The sequence below is a fragment of the Hibiscus syriacus genome, unplaced genomic scaffold, assembly GCF_006381635.1.
Source record: "Hibiscus syriacus cultivar Baekdansim isolate YM2019G1 unplaced genomic scaffold, ASM638163v2 tig00112000_pilon, whole genome shotgun sequence".
Taxonomy (NCBI): Eukaryota; Viridiplantae; Streptophyta; class Magnoliopsida; order Malvales; family Malvaceae; genus Hibiscus; species Hibiscus syriacus.
This window is the reverse complement of record NW_024063235.1, coordinates 1,374,963-1,392,477: the sequence shown is the minus strand read 5'-3', so window position 1 is coordinate 1,392,477 and position 17,515 is coordinate 1,374,963. Positions and strand designations below refer to the sequence as shown.

General features: G+C 34.8%; 1 non-coding gene across 1 annotated transcript; it reads right to left on the bottom strand.

Annotated features, from left to right (window-relative positions):
* Positions 1-16,740: 16,740 nt before the first annotated feature.
* LOC120174155 lies at positions 16,741-16,847 on the bottom strand. The gene has a single exon (XR_005521134.1). It is a non-coding gene; the product is annotated as a small nucleolar RNA R71 (small nucleolar RNA).
* Positions 16,848-17,515: the final 668 nt, after the last annotated feature.

Sequence of the window (17,515 nt, the reverse complement as noted above, 5' to 3'; positions counted from 1 at the left end):
TACTATATGATTTATCTGATTTAAAGTCTGATATCAGACTTACTAAAGTAAGCATGTTTGTCTGATTTATGTTCTTTGGTTACTGTTTTTACTGATAAATAAATATGTATGAACTATAATTTCCTGCTACCACTGATTATTGTATGAAAAATATTTTTCTCTGGGATATTCTGGGATTTGGTATGTAGTCTATGCATGTTCAGCTCGGTCAAATTGGTAATTCCTTATATAAGTTCAGACCGATCGAGCTGGAAATTCCTTATGGACCTAAGGCGACTCATGAGTGGGCTCCTAGGCCTGATGAGCCTAGTGGTAAGACCTTATGAACCCCTAAGGCACTCCCTTAGGGTAGCTCCTATGATGTGTGCTTTGGTTAAGTCCTTATGGGCTTGAGGGAATTCCCCTCAAGTGGGCACCTACGCTTCGGCTAGGGTAAGACCTTATGGACCCAAGGTGCTCCCATAGGTTGGCACATACGCCCTTTGGACCTAGGGTAAGTCTTTATGGATGCAATTTATGGGGAACTACATATGGTGTTCGGTTGGAAGGCGATTTTAAAATTTTAAACTAAAAACACTATTGTCGTTCTCACAATTTGGTACTGATCTAATTTTAAAACCTTTACCGATGTTTCATGACTTTATTGACGAACTGGTCGTAATACATAAGTCGGTCTAGGGGGTTACAAATTTGGGTATTAGAGCTTTTGATTTTTAAAATCTCGGACTGTGAGTGGGTCTAAACTAAAAATACGATTTAAAATGTTTTATAAAATAAATCATAAATGCCATGTCACCAAGTTTTTACAAGTTTAACTGTGTATAGACTCTAAGTGCCAATCTAATCTTAGGTTTTATCTCTATGTAGTGAACCTTGATATCCACCAAGATGAGTGCTAGACGTGGTCGTTGACTTAGTTGAGGGTGAGGTAGAACGACTAGGTTTGCGAACCCCGTAGACGAGATATATGTAGATCCTCCACCTCCGATAGATAATTCTACTCCTGTGACCCCGGTGGATCTGCCCCTACCCCTAAAATAGGTTTGACTAGTCCAGTTAGAGGTACGACCGTTTCTGAGCCTGATTTTGTGAGGGTAGTGTTAGACGATAATCTCGGTAAATAATTCCTTCAGTTGATTCAGGGAGCGGTTTGAGCTACTGGCGTTACACTCGAGGTTCCTACTTCTCAGACTTTGATTGCTAATAGATTTAAAACCTTTAAAGGCTCTACTGGTGGAGCACCAACTGAGGCTGAGGACTAGCTCTGCAATACCGAGCGATGTATGGATCAACTAGGATTAGACTCACAACGAATTTATTTGGGAGTTGTCTCCATGTTAGACAGAAATTCCCACACTTGGTGAGAGTCTGTTGTGAGTAGGGTTCCGGTCGATCACTTGACCTGGGATTTCTTCAGGGAGTGTTTTAGGAGCCATTTTCTAGGAGAGCATTATCTTAGGTAGAGGTGACAATAGTTCCAGGATCTGGTTCAAGGTGATATGATTGTTTTTAAATATGAGATAGAGTTTCTAAAGTTGTTGAAGTCTGGTACCTACCGAGAGGGATAGATGCCAAAAGTTTTCTTAGGGACTGAGATACGAGTTGCTTTGTTAGGTAGTTACTCACCCGGATGAGGTGTTCGATGTTGTGGTAGGGTGAGCAATTAACGCTGAAGAAGTTGAGGCTTCTGCTCCTGATAGAGATATGGTAGATCGAGATCGCTCTAGGAGGTTTTTCGGTCAGAGTTTGAGCCTTTTGCACGCCCTAATAAGAGGACTCCTACTACTGCTCATCAGAAGAGTCATATTGGTTCGAGGCCTGTGTCACCTCCACCTCCATCTATTAGTCAAGGTGATTCTTTAGGTTTTACTCCGATACCGAGTTGCGAGCACTGTGAAAATTGACACAAGGGAGAGTGTCGTAAGAAAATGGGTACCTATTATCGATGTGGATCTGGTTAGCACTTTCTGAGGAATTGTTCGCATCTAGCTTATGTCGATCGAACCCCCACTCAGACTCCTGCACGGTCTCAAGCTTTTGTTCAAACCCTCGCTAAGAGTCACAGTCAGGGTAGTACTTCTAGATCTGTTTCTAGGGTCGACAATAGAGCTCGATCGCAGAGTATAGGACCGTTGACTTTGACTTTGACCAAAAGTCAAACTTTCAGAAAAGTCATATTTTATGTTTTTCGACGTCTTGAGTTTGAATCCGAAGTTCATTTTGCTAAATTTGAATCTGAAAGCCTCCGAATTGATCGTTAAACCCGAATATGCATTTGTAAATTAATTATTTATTTCAGTGCATCAAATTCTACTAAAGGATCAATGACTAATTAATGTTATGGTATATTTAAGGTACTCGTGGATCTCCTTATCGTTTGTCTGCTCGACCCGGTTCCTCACGATTCGCTCATCCGCAAGAGGCTGTGAATACTCGCATAGTTCTGTAACCTTGTTAAATATTCAGTTAAGTATATTTACTCCGATTATAATCCTATTATGATATAACCTAGGTTCTCATTCAGCAGAAGAGCGTAGCGAAGCCAGTACTTGTTAGATCTCCTGGACTAATACTTTTACGAGGTGTGCTCCTTGTGTTCCATATACATTTTTTAAATATCTGATTGTTATGTCATGATCACATGATTGTTTTCTATGATTTGAAATGTATTATTTACCCTGATTTGACTACCGTATGATTTATCTGATTTAAAGTCTGATATTTGATTTACTAAAGTAAGCATGATTGTCTGATTTATGTTATCTAGTTACTGGTTTTATTGATAAATAAATATGTATGAACTATGATTTCCTGCTACCATTGATTACTATCTGAAAAATATTTTTCTCCGAGGTACTCTAGAATCTAGTATGAAGTCTCTGCAGGTTCAACTCAATCAAATTGATAATTCCTTATATAGATTCAGACCGATCGAGCTGGTAATTCCTTATGAACCTAAGGCGACTCTTGGGTGGGCTCTTGGGCCTAATGGGCCTAGTGGTAAGACATTATGGATGCTAAGGTACTCCCTTAGGGTGGATCCTCTACTGTGTGCATTGGGTAAGTCCTTATGGGCTTGAGGGCACTCCCTCAGGTGGGCACCTACGCTTCGGCTAGGGTAAGACCTCATGGACCCATGGTGCCCCTTAGGTTGGAACCTACGCCCTTTGGGCCTAGGGTAAGTCTTTATGGATGTAGTTATGGGGAACTGCATATGGTGTTCAGTTGGAGGCCGATTCTGAAATTTTAAACTAAAAACACTACTGTTGTTTTCACAATTTGGTATTGAACTAATTTTGAAACATCTACCATCGTTTCATGACTTTATTGATGAACTAGTTTTGAAATCTAAATTGTATGTTTATTTCTGTACTGTTGGAACACACCGAGCTCCCTAGCTAACTCCCCTAAATTTCACTATTTCATATACTTTTTGGATAGGCGACCCCGTACTTGGCACTGGGAGGATCGACACATTAGTACAGTGACTTTTTGTTATAATGTTTTTATCTTCCGAATTGCATTTAATTTGGGTGACATGTGTCTATATTTTGAAAATACTGCTTTGTTAATGATGTTAGATTTGCTTCGATACTGATTTTGAAATATTTTATTTTTAAGACTTTAATTTAATGAATTTAAACTTTGAGGCTACTAATTATATTTTTAACGATGTTTAATTATAATTCAGATTTTAAGTTAACGAAGAATGTTTTTGGAAAATTTTATTTTATTTAGCTTCTACGACCTTAATTATCTAGAATTGAATTTTAATGTTATCAACTATGTTTTAAAGATATTTATTCGTAATATAGTTCTACATTATTGAAAAATGTTTTGGAAATTTTTTTATCATAATCTCCTAGATCTAGTCGTAACGCATAGGCTTGGTATAGGGGGTTACATTATTAATTTCACCGTTGTTAATAAAAAAATTAAACCATCGAGATTCAAGGTGTGCCCCAACAATGAATGCAGCCACAAAGATCTTGCAAAGATTTTGAAATCCAATTATTTGAATCCCTACACATAAATTAGTGGAACCATGTATCACATTAAAAATTAAACTCAAAATTATTCCACAAAAAATTGAAATTCATAAATTCCAAATTGAAGGAAATTTATCGCTAGTGTAAATTTCTCTTGATTTCCGCTCAATGTTTGCTTTGCCGAATTTTTTGTGCTTCCTCTTGTACACTACAAGGATTAAACTCAAAAGAATTCTATATCATCTTAGAAAATAATAAAAATCTTATTTGTCTTACGATTATTAGAAAAATAATATTAATAAGAGAATAATATAGAAAATAATAATTATAAAAATAATCATCATCATTGTAAAATCAAAGAGAAAGAACGAGATTACTCTGTCTTAAGATTATTATTCAAAATAGCAATCCGAGATGAAATCGAATCTAAGAAAATAAAACCAAAAAGTAACTTCTTAAAATAAAAGAAAATAAAGAGAAAGAAAAATACTCTTTTTATTTTGATCTTGTGATTGAATACAATTGAGGCTTGTGGCTACACAGTTTCCTTAAGACAGATTTTCGGCCACTCCTTTGGTGCTAGAGTTCGTTGGTCATCTGTCACCCATGATACAACTAGATGATCGACTATAGCAACAGAACTACAGAGATCACGAACTATTATTGGCTATTGCCTTCATCTATCACCGGAAAGCTAGTGGAGAAAAACTTTTCTACTTTTGAACTTGTGAAAACTTGTTCAGAGTTGTTCAAAAACCTTGTGTTTAACTTGACAGGTTAACTCAATATTTATAGGGGATTTTCAAGAGAGATTTAGTCCAATCAGATATCTTTTAGTATTCAAATTTAAACAGATACTAATATCTTTTAATTTGAAATATTCAAAAGATATAGACATCTTTTAGTATTCAAAATTAAATAGATATTACTTTAATTTGAAATATTCAAAATATATAATTATATTTACTATTCAGACTTAAATATATAATAAACATCTTTTTAATTTGATATATTCAAAAAGTAATTATCTTACTATTATTCAAATTAAAAATATCTTTCAATTTGCAATAGTTAAAAGGAATGTAAATTTAATTACAATATTAAATCCATCAATGTAATTTACTATTTTTCCAACATTCACACATGACTTAAAATCTTATTTTTATACTCCTTCATTCAATTCTAATCGTTCGGGTAGTTGTGAGAGTTAATAGATCCATTGGAGATGAATTTTCCCGCGATAAATTCTGCCCAAACTCCTTGAGTATTGACTACAGAGTATCAGCACTAAATGTATTAATTATAAAAATATAGTTTGTAACCCTCTAAACTCGGCCTAGACGTTACTGCCAAATCTAGAAGGTTATATTGATCACCAAAGTGATCCAAAAATTAATTCAAAATTTAAAATATATAAAATCATATTTTCAAATAATTTATACAATTATTATTACTTTATCAGAAAATAATTTTAAAATAATTTAAATTTGAGACTCTGATCCTTGAGTTACTGATCCGATTCTAACATCCTGATATATCTGAAAGGGGAAATAAAGAGGGGTGACATGTAGAGCTCAGTGTGGTCAAAATATATGGATAAATAGAGTATTCAGAAAATCAAACAAGCATTATCATAGTCAGAGTCATAATATTCATGGTATAAATAAATATGCAAATGTAAATGCCCTCAATAACCTTACACCGTCCGAAGAGTAGGCTTCCCAGAACCACTCGACTAACGCCAACTGAAGAGGAAGTCCATCCCGAAAGGAGCAACCACTGATAATCAAAAATGAAATTCATCCCAAAGGTGAACCCGTTGATATTTCAAATTGAAATTCATCCTGAAGATCCATTGATATTTCGAAGTGAAATTCATCCCAAAGGGTGAATCCATTGATATTTCGAAGTGAAATTCATCTCGAAGGGTGAATACACCGGTGTTTTAATGTGAAATTCATCCCGAATGGTGAATCCATTGAACTTTCTCGGTCATAAATACCCAACCGTAAAATAATCTGTCAACCAATTAAACAAGTTTTTGATTTCATCCGAATGTAAAAGTTACATATCCACGTAATCCGAATGCATAATTTAATACCCAAATTTTGTACTGATTGTCTTCAAGACCATTTGCAAGCTAATTTAAAATTTTCGAATGTAGAGTTAAAGATTTTAAGTCAAATATGGATGCTGGGAATTGTTTAATTTGGTTAAAATATATTCATTTTTCTGGATACATGGGACATCGAAGATTTCAATCGTACTCAAATGTTAGATTTGTTATTATCCCATTCAGTTCATTGTTCGATCAAACCAAATACATCAAACCCAAAATTAAAATGGTCTGTACCATTATCCATCACCAAATGAAAACCCAAATCCACTTAGAAATCCAACATCCAAATGTCCAGTCCATTGAACTAAAAACCACAAATCAATAACCCACAACCCATTTAGATATTCATTAAACCCAAATTCAAATCCATAAACCCAATATATGTGACCCAAGAGAAATATTAAATCAATAGATTTTGTTAAGTATAGATTGGATGCAATTACACACACATGCAAAGAACATGGTCCTATGGAAAAGTTCTTCAAGTCTCGATACGTCTAGCATGTTGAAGCCAATTATTTCTGAGGATTGAATCTTTACCATAGCCTGTCTCTAGGTTGAACTTTGGCACCACATTATTATCGTTAACTATTACTCATTTCTTAAGGACAAGTAATAGATTAAGTTTTGGGTTGTGTTAACCTTGTAAAAAGGGTATACTTCATACCTTTTTAATTAGGTTATTGTTTGTTTTCAAGTTCATTTAGTTGCATTTAGATATATAATTCATGTGTGTGGTGGAGTTTTCTTGTTTGTGCTTAATTTGTTGAATTATTGGTGCTACTATAATGGAAAGATGGTGTTTTGGTGGTGATTTGTGCAGGTTTGAAACAAAGAAGGAGATATGGAAAAATGTTGCAGCATTCTAAGGCGCACAAAAGACAAAAGAATATATTTATTGTTGATGTTCACGTGAATCCCCACAAGACCAGCTGTGCCCCACACGTGAAGGAAATCTTTTCCCTAGGGCACACAAAGAATTAGGGTACAAAACCCTAGAAGCCCCCACTATATAAATCTAAGGACACCCACATTAAAAGTAAAATGGAAAGTGTGAGATAATATAGAAAAAAGGGAAAGACAACCACTCCATTTTCGAAGATCCAAGGAGATAACAAGCTAGGCCTTTAAGAGAAACTATCAAGTTTAAGGTGGTTCACGGTAGCTCATGGCTTGGGAGTTTTCTCCATCCTTTAATTGCTCTTAACATTTATTCATATTTGTTGGGTTTTAATGAAACAAATGATGATGGATGTTATTTTCCCAACTATGAACTAACTTTATTTGGCTTGTGTTTATTGTGGATAATGATGTGTTTGTTTGAATAAATGATTTAGTATTTTCAGTTTTAAATATTTGTTTCGTTCACTGTTTTATTGCTTATATTTATAAAAGCCTTCGAGATATAATCTTAAATTTTGTATGATGCTTAATGGTCGAAAGAGTTAAGGTTAGATCTACGTAGATAATGGAGTTGAACTGAGAAGCAAAACCCTAACTCACGTTAGAGATAAAGATAGAGTTTCAATGACTAAATGGTGTAAAGCTTCATAAATAGTAACTTGCTAGGGTTTACGCAGAGATGTATTGCTTTAGCATTTCCGCTATCAGTTTCTTACTAGAGATAGCTTAGAAGCACTTCAGTAAACTCTGTCGAGCAATGTATTACTGGAAGATGTTAGCCATTTCTTGAAGACAAGACATAGAAGTCCACAATAGACCCAACCTTTTATCCTTCTTTAGAGTTTTGCACGTGTGAGATTTCATATTGTTATCTTATCTCATAACCCAATTCTCAACACAAGTTCGCTGCAATATTCCTTTACTTTATCTTTTTGTTACAACATTTCTCACTCTTTATTTTGTTTCAATATTCATCTCACCTTGTTCATACCATTTATACACATTATTTGTTTGTATATTTTAGGTGCATTTACTTAACTTAATTTCCCTCTAATCTCTGTGGAGATGATCTCTCTCATTACTTTATTACTTGAGCAATGTGTATACTCAATTTACGAATCACATTACACATGCAACAATGCATCTAGGCCGTTAGATCCCTTTAGATCTAACGGCTCATATGCCAGCAGCTAAAGGATTAACACAAAACCCTAACTCCCTTAAGTTTTCAACCTGGGCCACCGTTGTTGGGCTTGAACCAATATATCACTTGTATAGGGCTAGTTGACTTCAAAATGCTTGAGTTGTTTCCTTGTAACTTTGGACCTAAAATGAATAAAGTATTAGTCTTTTATATATGTATATATAATTAGTAATAATATATTTAATTTTCTAAATATCACTTAAATTTAAAAACGCATAGACATTTAAAATTTTAAAATTATATTATAATTAAATATTAAATCTAATTACATTTATTTAATCCAATCTAATGGGAATCAAAATAAAAAGTTGAAGCAATGCCTAGACGAAAACAGGTGTTCACAACATCACGCGATTGTTTAGTGACATCCAAGTGGTCGTGTATTGCATCAATTTAGATACGTACAATATATTCTCAGACTAGCTATGAATGTGAATATAGACAAAATATACAAAATCCATAGACAAAAAATCAAACGTGAATTTGATCCAAAACATGTGAAAAATGATTAATAGAGGCTCCCAAAGAATCAAATACCCAAATAACAACTAATTCAAAGGCATGATATAACAAAATTTTAAAAATTATATATCATGGTTTATAAATTTTGATAAGAGATATATAGTCTATGCATGTTCAAACATACTCATTCCGGTTGACCCGATTCGCAGACTCGGTTAAAAAATATCGGGTACTTAAAATAAAAATACCCGATTTTTGGGTCAGGTACTGGGCCTATTATTTTTTGGGCTTTTGGGTCGGGTCCAGATCACAAAATATTGCTTAATCGGGTACTCGTTAACCCGATACCCAGTTCATTATATATATTTTTTATTTTTCTTTTATATTAATTTTTTATTCAGACTTCTCAAATTATTTCACTCTAACATTCTAAATTCCTAATTTCTTAAATTTTGCCATTATAATATTCTAAATTCTTAATTTCTTAAATTATTTCGCATTAAATTCTAAATTACTTTTTATAATATTTATTTTAACTTCAAAACATTTACAATTTAATTATATTTCTTTATTTTAATTTTTAAATTAAAAATTATGAACTGGATTCCCGTGACCCAAAAATATGGGTACCCGACTTACATGTATCTGGATGTAATGGGACACGAGCTGACTTTTTAATACTCAAAAATTCTAGGTATCAGGTATTGCAGGTACCCGAAAATAAAATGTATCCGATTTTGAACACCCTGATATATACCATCCGAGATTGGCCGAGCCTAAACAATTTAATAGTTGAAGGAAAAACACCACCAATATAGTACCATCAGCCCCAAGTTAATCAAGAAATAGAAAAAGCTTCCGTCCTACCTCATCATTATTGTTTAGACCACTACATCCTACATAATTATTTCTATCGACCTTGTTGATGCAAAATGTTCTAGCCTCGTCGAGTCCGATACAAAGATTTTATACACCAATATTATCGGATCTAATATATGTTAGATGCAAATGGATATTGAGTGAGATTATTGTCAAAAGTCATTAAAAGGATTTTCACACTTTATTAATAAGTATATATACAAAGAAAGACTACTCTAATAAACTTTTTAACAATCAAACTTATACTACCAGAATTACAACCGCTAACTCTAACGCTTGCCCTCAAGTTGGGGTGTAAAAACATTTTTCAAACCCAACTTCAAATATAAATAATCATGTTGCTGCAAACCAAGCGAATTTGTCATGATGTCCACTAATTGTTCTGCTGAAGCCACATGCTATGCTTGAATCAACCCCTTTTGTATATTTATCTCTCACAAAATGACAATCAATCTCGATGTGCTTCGTGCGTTCGTGATATGTTGAATTTAATGTTTTTAGAGCCGACTTGTTATCACATAATAGTTTTACGGGCATTCCTTTGCGTACACCTAGTTGAGCAAGTAAACCTTTCAACCAAAGCAACTCTGCCACTGTGGTTATCATACTCCTGTACTCCGCCTCTGTTGTAGATCGAGCTATTGTTTTATGCTTTTTGACTTCTAGGAATCAAAAGTCCCTCCCATTTTGACACAAAAATATGTAACTGATTTAAGTGTCATAGGGCAGGATGCCTAATCCGTATCACAGCAAATTGTCACATTGCACCCTTATGAGGCTTTGAATAACAAACCATTACCTGGTTCTTTCTTAATATACCTCACCGCACGCTATACAACCTTCATATGTGACTGCTTAGGACTCTGTATGAACTAGTTGAGATAGTGTACAACGAAGGTTATATCCGGCCTTGTATACGTTAAATAATTTAATCTTCCAATTTACCGCTAAAAAGTCTTATCTTCAATCTCATTGTCATAATCTTGTCAAGACTTTTATCATACTCGGTGGAGGTTAGCTTCACATTTTTTCTAGGGGTGTCAAAACACTCTAACATGCAATCTTGAATGGTGTTTTCCAAAAAAGAACCAAAGAAGGAAGCCTATTTATAAGATAACATGCAATCTTGACACACTCACCCTAAATTTTAATAGGAACATAAGCCACCTCTAACAAATGTCAATTTTTACGCTCAGCTACACTATTTTATTTTGGAGCACGAACACAAGATCTTTGATGAATAATTCCTAGATAGGATAGAAAAGATGTACAAGTAGAGTTAAAGAGCTTTGAACCATTATCAGAATGAATAGTATTGAAGAATCGGGTAAATAAAAATGAAAGAACACAAGAATTTTAACGAGGTTCAGCAATGTGCTTATGTCCTCGGTGCCTAGGCGGTGCTAGAAGTTTTATTCAATGTCTCATAGGTTTAGGTTACATATATTTATAATAAATAAACTTGGTACATATTTACAATATAACCCTGTACCATACCGCTCTATCCCCTGTCCTCTTTACTGGTATATTTATGAGCCATACCTAACAAATCTTCACTTTGGCGAATATCCTGTCCCTTAGGAAACATTCAATGTGGGTTGGGTTACCTTACTTATTTAACAACTCGAAACATTCAACAAGTCCAAGCAATGCTTGAACTTGTCTGTCGTAACTGGCTTGGTGAATATATCAGCGGCATTCTTATCAGTATCTACCTTCTGAAACAAAATCTCTCCAGATGCAACCAACTCTCTGATCTTGTGAAACCTTACATCAATATGCTTAGTTCTAGCACGATATACCTGATTTTTAGCCAAGTGAATAGTGCTTTGATTGTCGCAAAGTAACTGAACTTCACCTTGCTGAACACCCAATTTCCTTCACTAAACCAATAAGCCATAAAGATTCTTTTGCAGCTTCAACCACTGCCATGTATTCAGCTTCAGTTGTAGATAGTGTCACCACAGATTGAACAATATACTTCCAACAAATAGGCCCTCCACCAAGAGTAAAGACATACCCTGTCGTAGATCTTCTATTATTCAAGTCACCTGCATAGTCTGAATCCGCATATCCTACAACCAAAGGATTATCCCGCTGACTACCAAAAACAATTCCATGTCCCATAGTACCCTTTAAGTACCAAACAATCCACTTGACTGCTTCCCAATGTTGCTTACCAGGTTTAGACATGTACTTACAAACTTGACTAACAACATGAGCTAAATTAGGACGAGTACATACCATTGCATACATCAAGCAGCCAACAACATTAGAATACAGAACCTTTTCCATATCTTCATCTTCCTTATCTGTCTTAGGGCACTGTTCTGATGAGAGCTTAAAGTGATTCGCCAATGAAGTGCTAACTGGTTTTGCACTGCTCATCACAAACCTTTTTAGCATTTTCTCAACATAACCCCGTTGAGATAGCCACAATTTCCTTGAGTCTATGTCCCTGCAAATTTGCATTCCAAGAATTTTCTTTGCAACACCTAAATCTTTCATATCAAATTTCTGACTCAATAAAGTTTTCAATCCGATAACATCATCAATGTTCTTCGCAACAATTAACATATCATCAACATACAGTAACAAAAAAATAAAAGAACCATCATCAAGGCTCTTAACATAGACACAACAATCATACTCACATCGGTTGTAGCCAATCTTGATCATATAAGAGGCAAACCGTTTGTACCATTGTCTTGGAGACTGCTTCAACCCATACAAAGATTTCTTCAATATGCAAACTAAATGTTCGTTTCCAGGTTGAGTGAAACCTTCAGGCTGTCGCATGTAGATCTACTCCTCTAAATCACCATGTAAAAAGCAGTTTTCACATCCATCTGCTCTAAATACAAATCCCAACTAGCCACCAATGCAAGTACTGCTCGAATTGAAGTGTGCCTGACCACAGGAGAAAAAATTTCACCATAATCAACTCCTTTCTGCTGTGAAAAACCCTTTGCTACCAAACGAGCCTTGAACTTCTCCCCCTCTTTTTCTGTTACTGTTGGTTTCTTCTTATACACCCATTTGCAACCAATCGGCTTCTTACCCTCAGGAAGGCGAACTAACTCCCATGTACGATTGTGATTAAAAGACTCCATCTCCTCGACCATGGTAGCCATCCACTTGTCATTTTCCTGGCTAGTAACTGCATCATGAAAAGTAACCGGATCATCATTGCTAACAGTAAGTGCAAAAGAGACCAAGTCTTCAAAACCCAATATGTTCGGAGGCTTTATATTCGTCCATCTTACCCTATCTCTGGGGAGACTATAATCTTGTAAATCATCCGTGGCGGAACCACCAGAAGTCGGTTGAGAAGTTTCTGTTTTCTCAACTGCAAACTGCTCGAAATCCACCACTGTTGTGTTTTTCTTCTGCTACAACATGGGATGTTCATAAAAAACAACATCTCTACTGATCACAATTTTCTTCGCAACTAGATCCCAGAACTTGAATCCTTTGACACTTTTCTTGTAACCCATAAAAATGTACTCCTTCGATTTTGCATCAAGTTTGGATCTCTCATCAGCAGGTACATGTACATAAGTAGGACAACCGAAAATCCGTAAGTGATCAAAAGTAACATCATGACCAGTCCATACCTCTTCTGCAACTTTCCCAGCCAATGATGCCCTTGACGATCTATTGATAAGATAACACGACAAGTTAACAGCCTCAGTTCAGAAGTGTTTGGGAAGCCCCGCATTCAACCACAAACATATGGCTCTTTCATTCAATGACCTATTCATCCTTTCTGCAACACCATTCTGTTGTAGTGTCTTGCGCACTGTAAAATGCCTCCTAATCCCGTGCTCCTTACAGCGGTGTAGAAACTGTGAATCTGTATACTTCGTACCAATGTCAGACCGCAAATACTTGATTTTTCATCCTGTTTGGTTTTTTACCTCGGCTTTCCACAGCTTGAACTTCTAAAAAACGTTAGACTTCTGTTTCAAAAAAATACACCCAAACCTTCCATGAAAAATCATCAATAAAAGTAACATAATACCTAGATCCACCCAAAGACGATGTTATGGAAGGCCCTCATACATCAGAATGCACATAATCAAGAATCCCTTCAGTTGTGTGTTTCACAGTCTTGAAACGAACTTTAGTTTGTTTACTAAGAACACAATACTTGCAAAAATCGAGCTTACAACTTTTAACACCATGCAAGATTTGTTTTATGTAATTCAACCATACCACGTTCATTAACATGAGCAAGATGCATATACCACGCTAACTCCGCTCCATCACCTATCCTCTTTACCGGTATATTTATGAGCCATACCTAAAAAATAGTATGAACATTAGTAGAGAATTGAGTCTTGACATAGGCAAAAGATTCCTTAAGATACCACAAAAATAGACTTAAGCTTCATTGAATAAATTCACGCCACTCTAGTATGGTCATCGACTATCGTGAGAAAATAATCCTTGACCACTATAAGTAGAAAATCTCTGTGGTCCGTACAAATATAAATAAATAAGTCAAAATGGCTTATTAACTCGAGAAGACTTATAGGAAAAGGAAAACAATTTGTAGAAATATAAGGAAACATTTGAGCTTGTGATAAAAAATAACCCAGGACTAGAAAAAACTCAAAAAAACTAAAGACTAACAGAAGCTCTACCAATCCCCATGATTTTTCCACTTGAGAGATCATACAACAAACAAAAATTAGGATAGCAGAAAAAAACACAATTGAAATCCCAAGTCAATTTGGACACTGACAAAAGGTCATTAGCAAACTAAGGAATATAAAGAACATCCTTCAACACAAGAGTATGATGTCAAAAAATAGTGCCCATATGGGTAACAGAAGTGGTTTTAGCATAAGGTAAATGAACCAACCTAGACCTAGAAAAACATGAAACTAAATTAACCAATAGCGAAAAATATGGTAGAACATTATCACTAGCACTAGTGTCAATAATCCAAGAAACAGTTGGAGAGAATCCAGAAACACTGCCCACTATATTAATAGATGCATCACCAGTAGGAGCATGGTTGAGAAACTCCAAGATTTGCTTATACTGCGCATATGTAAAAGAAAACGTAGAAGGTAATAAAGATGGCACTAAAGAGATCTCAATTGAATCCTCATCAGAAGAGCATCTGAATTAGTAAACATAGCAACCAGAGCAGATTTCTTTTATAACTCTCTAAAAGAGTTATTATTTAGAGCCTTTTTACATAGGTTAAGCTTGTACTTTATTATTCTTATAATCATATGAGGATATATTTTAGCATATTTTACATCATTTGCATATTGGGAGTGAATTGTTGGTACTTGGGTTGATTTCAATGTTTCACTGTAAATTGATATACTGATGTTGTGACAATTAAAATGTTGTAGTCATTACTGGGTGCCAATGTTGGACTGAATTGTATAGATGATTCTGCAGCAACTACTAAGCCATAAGGCGGATAGAGAAATTTTAGGAATTGATAATATTACGGGATAAAAGCTTTAAATTTTAATTTAAAAAGGAATTTTCAAAAAAATGAGATTTTCTTATTGGTGGAAGCTTGACTTTGATGGACTATAAATATATTATTTTCTATACTCTTTAAACATCCTTAAAAACCCTAATTTTCTAAGCCATCTTTTATTTTTCTCTTCTACAGCCGCTATGGTAGCCTAAAAACCTTTGGGAAAACGACACTTGGACGTGAAACATATTGCAACCGTGCGAGCAGTGGCTGACGATCGAGAGGGCATCATCTTAGCAATTTAGATTGTACTTGAGAAGAGGGTTTATTTTGTTAAGATTATTAGTTTTTATTTTATGTTAAGATGTTAAACTTGAATCTTTACTTTGAACATATTTTATGAATTTCATATTTAATCATTTTGCATTAGTATTATTGATTGGTGTTACTTTAGTTTAAATTTCAGCTTGTTTATAGAGATATAAATTGTCCAGTAATATTGCGAAAGTAGGTTACATCATTAATAGCATCAGTGTTTGTGAGAGCGACATTTAGCATAAAAGAAATTTTTGTTGAATGTTTTGTCGTAGCATTCTTAGTATATTTATTTGATTTGCTATATAGATGTAGTCCTTCTTGTGAGTATGAGCGAGTATTTTTTAGAGAGAAATAACCTTCTAGGTTAATGCTAGACACATCAATCATATTGCTACAATATCGTTAATTGCATATTGTTGTTTGACATCATACAATCTTTTGCCTAAATTAATCATTTTTTCATTTACTTGTGTTGTAATCCCATTTATTCTATTTTGTTTTCTACTACATTTATACAACATTGCTCCCTACATCAACAATACAAAAATTTACATTTATTGCACAACAATTTTGCAAAATAATATTAATCTCTGTGAATACGTTACTCGACGTATTAGTTGCGTCCATTTTTATTACTTGATAAACGATAATGTATGCTTGCATTGTTTGCTGTTACATTATTCGAAGCATCAAGTTTTTGGCGTCGTTGTCAGGGATTAATGTCATTACTTTTAGAGTTGTTACTAACTTTGTTTTCATTTTTGTAGGTAGCTTTAGCAGGGCATTGCTGGTGCTTGACTCGTAACAACAACAACAAGAACTTAGTACATTTTGATTCAGAGATAGATAGAACTTTTCACCGAATGATACTAGAAAATCAACAACATCCAAACATGAATCATAATGTTATGGGAAATGATGGTGAACTACTATTTCCAATCAAGGATAATCATAATCTCCCAAACAACAATGGAAAAAATAACAAAAGGATTCCATCCTTGAACAATGAACCAATGCGATCATGTTACCACAACATTGATAACAAAAATAGGCCAATCCAAGAGCACGTTGTGCCTATTCTGGATGACTTAAATCCTGGCATTGTTTGACCAACTATCCATACTGCCCACCTAGAGTTGAAGTCGGTGATTTCCAAATACTGGAATCAATGGGGTAATATAGTGGGATGCACACCAAAGACCATCGAGTGCATTTGAGAGCATTTATGGAAGTGTGAGATCCATTCATACAAGAAAGAGTGCCCAAGGAGGCCTAAAAGCTGAAGTTGTTCCCATACTTGTTTCACGATAAAGCTGAGGCGTGTCTTAACTCGTTGTCACCCGGTGTTATAACATTATGGAATGAACTTATCCAAAAGTTCTTGTTGCGAGTCAACCCTACCAAAATGAATACTAGATTGAGGAATGACATCACATCTTTCAAGAAAATAGAGGATGAGAACTTCTGTGAAGTATGAGAATTATTTAAAGATTTAGAGCGAAAATGTCTGATGCATGATTTCCAGCATTGGACGCAAATAGAGATATTATATAATGATCTTAACATGCAAACAAGGATGATTGTAGATTCTTCTTCCAATGGAGCATTGTTGGACAAGTCCTACAATGAAGCTTATGATATCTTGGAGAGTATTTCCAGCAATGACAACCAATACCCCGATACAAGGATTATCTCGGGTAGACGCGTTGCTACAGCAATGAACAACGATTCTCTGAACACACTGACCACACAAGTGACAACATTGACTGAAATGATGAAGAACATACAAAAGCCTAGAGGTATGTATGAGGTAAAAGCTACATCTTTTGTCAATTGTGTTTATTGCGGTGATAACCATAATTTTTAAGAATATCCACAAAATCTCGAGTTTGTGTATTTTTTGAGAAATTACAACATTAATGATAATTCAATGCTTATGGGAACACCTATAATCTAAACTTCCAAAATCATCTCAACTTGTCTTGGATAAGTTAGAATGTAGCCAACCCAAATATGGTATTGCAATCAAATTTTGGGAATACACAACATCATTATTCACATCAACAATATACTCAACAACAACCAATGTTGTAACATTAACAACTACATAATCAAGCGATATAACATCAGTAGCATAACAATGAGTAAAATTTTCAAGGGCAGTCTTCCAACCAAGCCTCAGTTTCAAC